This window comes from Pseudopipra pipra, chromosome 3 (genome assembly GCF_036250125.1).
Source record: "Pseudopipra pipra isolate bDixPip1 chromosome 3, bDixPip1.hap1, whole genome shotgun sequence".
Taxonomy (NCBI): domain Eukaryota; kingdom Metazoa; phylum Chordata; class Aves; order Passeriformes; family Pipridae; genus Pseudopipra; species Pseudopipra pipra.
The window spans coordinates 24,953,656-24,958,745 of record NC_087551.1 but is presented as its reverse complement, the minus strand read 5'-3'; positions in this window follow the sequence as shown (position 1 = coordinate 24,958,745).

Below are 5,090 nucleotides of genomic sequence, written 5' to 3'. Positions count from 1 at the left end.
TGAAGTGTGACACTTAGGACAGTATAACAGCAAGACACAGTTTCTAACCCTCCTCTCCTTCCCCCAGGAGTTTAGATACCTTAAATGAAAAAGTACAGCATTTCTCACTAAGGAATAAAAGAAATTAACCAGCATTTCCAGAAACTTCGCTTTAGAATATTTTTTCCACAGATCTACTAAAATCCTGCTTGCAAGACACTAACTCACTGTGATTACATCCCACCTAATTAGACCTCCAGGCTTATCACCTCCTTTAAATAAGCAGTCAGAGCTGTGTGGTGTTTTCAATGGCTCTGCAGAAGTCTCCAGCAATGGGATTTCAGAGTTCCAGCTGTCTGAATTCCCTTCCCAAAGGCCATGGTTGACTCACCAGGGCATCTGACCTGATTCCCAATGAACACAATTTCAAGTTCCTTGTTCTGTCCTTCAAAGAGGCATAACAGATGCCTAGGGCTCAATTAATTTACCTAAACTCAGGCATGAAGTGTCCCCTGTACAGCACGCTGGACACCTGCAGGGGCTGTCGGACAGGACAAAAAAGGCTCATGTGCTACTGGGGCAGCAGATGGAGAAAAGGGTAAATCACATAATCATGGAATCATTTAAGTTGGAATCTCGATGTCTCTCAGATCACCGAGTCCAACCATTAACCCAGCACTGCCAAGTCCACTACTAAGCCATGTCCCAGGTGCCACACCTACACGTCTTTTAAATACCTCCAGGGATGGTGACTCAACTACAACCCTGGGCAGTCTTTTCCAGTACTTAATATCCCTTTGGGTGAATCAATTTATCCTAATATCCAATCTAAACCTTCCCTGGCACAACTTGGGGCCATCTTCTCTTGCCCTATAGCTTGTTACTGGGGAGAAAATGGAGAGCATCCCAAGTGACATTAACTTGTGTATGTTTAGGTAACAGAACTGATCTTATGGCCTTTGCTGAGGGTGCAAGGGGAAAAAACCACCCCAAACCACAAGAAAAGCACAACAGTAACTCTTTATGTTAGCTAGTGCAAAAAACAAACAAAACACCAAAACAAAAACAAAACCACAAACAAACAAACAAATCAAACCAAAAAGGTAAGACTGTAAGAAAATAATGTTTATACGCATTTATCTGGAGCAGTTTTCTTCCTCTCCTGAGAACATACTTTGGATTCTCCCACGCACATGGCTTCTCCAAATCCCAATATTTCTCTCCATCTTCTCTGCAGATTGTTTCCCTTTCCCTTGGTAGTCATTTAGAACAGACTCTCACTGGTGTGAAAACACATTCCCGTGTTGTATTCTCCTGTGAGAATACGTTCATGCCTTTGAATTCTCCATTAGCAAGTCTCCTTCTAATCACCTTCCTCAGGCGAGCAATGTCCTTCTCTCAGTGCTTTGTATCTGCCTGCCTGGAGTTCAGATGTAACAGACTGGATTACCCCCCAGCTAGTAACCATCTCTGTCCGAGAGGGCTTCACTTGACTCAGTGATCACTGAAAACTTTAATAGCCTTCAGTAATTAGCCCAGCATCAGGGACAAGAAGTTTTGCTGGGATTTTCTCAATCTGGAGATGAAGGACAACAGAGAAGGCAGTTGTCTCTCACATTAAAAAAAGCTCACAGTTTGACCTACAAATACATTGATTCTCCCGTATCAAATCTTAATTGTTCACAGCCAAATTTCCCAAACTGTTAGCACGTTTCATGAAGTAAGTTAGTCTCATTATAAATGTCAACTGCAGATTGTATTCTGTGCACATGTATATATATGTGAATACCCAGCTCCCTACTAAATGTCATTCATCCACTTTTAGAAACATTTATATTCAAAATTATTCAGATTTTTACAAGTGCCTCAGTGACAAGGGAACTTGTACTCTTATGTCAGGTGCCACTGACAATCCAAACTGCATCTGTCATTAGACTGTTTGTTTGGTAATTATATGTGGCAATGGGATCATCTCCTGAAAGGTTTTCTGTGTAGCCCACAAATCACACTGAAGTAGAGGGGCTTTGGTGAGGAGAAGTTAGATTTAGAAAAAAACATCTATTTGAAACCAATTTTGCCCAAGACCTAAACAAAAGATAAATGCAAATCATAGTCCATCTGTGCATGCAGAACTTTTGAAGCATTTGTTCTGTTCTTTATGTATTGCTTTTTCAAGTAATTAAGATAGAGATGGCCAAATATGTTTGATACCAAAAAGCATTGGGGTTTTCACCCCCCAATTTTGCATGTTATACACTATATACTCCCTAGCTGGGAGTATAAAAGCTGGACCTTTTTGTTCTGTGTTTACAGGTCTATCATGGCAACCTGCTCCTCAGCTAAAGTTCCTACATGTTGTGGTCATAAAAATAATTGAGATTCCTGATAGAAGACAACCCACTAAAAGCCAATTTTGCTTGTATTGAAGTCAACAGCACTCATAGCTACCTCAGTAGGAACAGAATCTCACCTGAGTTATGAAAAATTCTGCCATTAAAATATACCAGTAGGTTCACATACAAAATGTAAGTAAAGACTCTTCTCTAAAAGCAACCACAGAGCTGCACAGAACACAGAGCAATGGTCTCAGCACAGGGCCAGAAAGATTTGGAAGCTGTAAAAAATATTTCAAGTTCATTAAATACCCCTAGGATGCAATAGCACAGTGCAAGCCCTGAAAATCAATGTTGACACAAAGAAAGCTAGTTTTACATAATTACTATCAATTGTAAAGTTCCTCCTGGGCAGCAAATGATAACAACTATAACACCAGGAAACGTGTTAATTGCTTTGATTCAACATCCTACCGTGTATATCCAGATCCTAAAAACTGAAACCCAACCAAGAACAAACCAACACCTTAACCACCTGAACTCAACTACTTGAAAGAGGTCTTTCTAATATTTTGGATTACTTGCCCATTCAGTCCTTCTAAAGATTCCCTTTACACCTCATACTTTACCATTTAACATATAGGTTGAATAATCTTTACTAATTTCTATGTTGACTTACATGGATTTATTGGCTCACCTGTTTTTTTACTAATTAGGTAACATCTTTCAAATCAATACAGATGGAACTTTTAGACATATTTTTGGTTTGTTTTTTTCTTTACACAATAATCTTTAAGAAGATTTTTTCTTAATATATTACTAAGTGTTTTGCATATGGTCACACAAAGCCTTCAGTGTTTTATCTCTTTCAGGCTCTCTATCTTATTTTTTCCAATTTCTTAAGACATTCAGTCACTAAATTAAACACCAACAAAAACAAAACAAACAAAAAAAATAAGACAGATATATTACAACTACTGAACTGACACTTGTAAATTCTGAGTAATTCCTATGAAACAATGTGAATTACTACAAATTTACTACAAACCTGCTATTCCACAACTCCAGTGGGGTAACCAATCTCAAAATTGAACGACTGTAAATTCTGTCTAAAATCTGAAGTTTTGGTCGTGGTAAATTGCTGCTCCTGGTGCAAGAAGATATTCTTTACAGTTGTTGACACCGGCTCACTAGAATGAATCTTCTCAATTGGAAGTCATAATTATAACTAAAAAGACTAAATTTGAACATGCCAAACTACAGAGGAAAAGAAAACATCATCCCTGTTGCCAGGTTAGCTTTGCTTATATTGAATGTCTGACAAAATTATTCTGAAGGAGGAAGTAATTTTATTCTGTATTTAAAAGAAACTGAAAACCAGAAGTAGGCATAGGCTTCAAATCAAACCACAACCACCCCCTTCAAATCAAACCATCAAGCAATGTATTTTACAGATAAAGCCTTGTCAGGCCAGCACTTTACCTGTTCTGCCATACAGCTTCTAAACACAGCCAACAGAGCTTTGTTCATCTTGAAATAATTTCTAGAACATACACTCCAACCCATGTTTCTATACAGTTAGTAAACGTGGGTCTTCAGGCCATGTTACCTGTACTCTGTCCTCTTCCTCTGCAAGCTCCCTATGATGGAGGGCGTTAGAACATATGGAGCAGGAAGCCTGACAAATTGCTAAGCCAAGAGCATCTGGATAATTCATTAGCACTGTCAGAGTTCTAGTCAGGTTTTGCTATTTAATTTTCTAACAGATTTTCTAGTGACTGTTCCTGAAAGAATGAAATTCAGAAGCATACACATCAAAGGAGGGTGAAGAGGTTTAAAATAGTGTTTGTTGCTTATAAAATTAACAAGCAGCCAAGATACATTAGCTGAACCAGGGCAGTGGTTGAGTCACCATCCCTGGAGGTATTTAAAAGATGTGCAATTGTAGTGTTTAAGGACATGGTTTAGTGGTGGACCCTGCAGTGCTGGGTTAACAGTTGGACTCGATGATCCTAAATGGAGACGATTCTATGGTTGTATGAATGCAGCCACTGGAAGGAAAAACCTTTCAGGCTACGTGAAAACAGACATCAGCATGATTAAACAGAGATAAAAAATGACCTTACTGTGCAACAACACGCTGGCATGTGTACTTGACTGCGTTTTGCAACTGGAGTTTGGGGGGGTTTCTGGTAAAAACCGGGAAACAAACAGAGAAGAATGACTAACCGCGCCCTCTAGTGGCCACACTTTATAACAACAAGAGCTCATCGGATTCTCTTCGTGGTAACGGGGACATTTATTCGAATCTCTCCAGAAGTATTTTTTAGAAGATGACAAATAGGCTTAAAAATAGCAGCGCTTAATCGCATTCTCCTTTAAAAAAAACCCCAATTTTTACTACACAATTAGACGGCTATTCATTTATTTTGATACTTCTAAACGTCCCTAAAAAATCTCACCTGATAAAGTAACAGGACAGCAAGGATAACAAAAATCATCAAACCCAACCCACAGAGTGCATCTAGAGCGAAAAACAATGGGGATGGTAAAACTCCGGTTTAATGTGGATGTCTTTTTAAAGACACACTGAGTGACAAATCTTCGGCATTACTTTGGAAAAGATATACTCACCTGCCCTTTCTCCTGACAACTGGAAGCACCTCATTGAAAGGGAGAACTGCGTCTTGTCTGATTTTACCCCATGATGCTCCAGGCGTTAATAAGCCTAGAAAATATCTCAAGCCTAGAGAATTGTCATGTTCGGGTAAAAAAAAT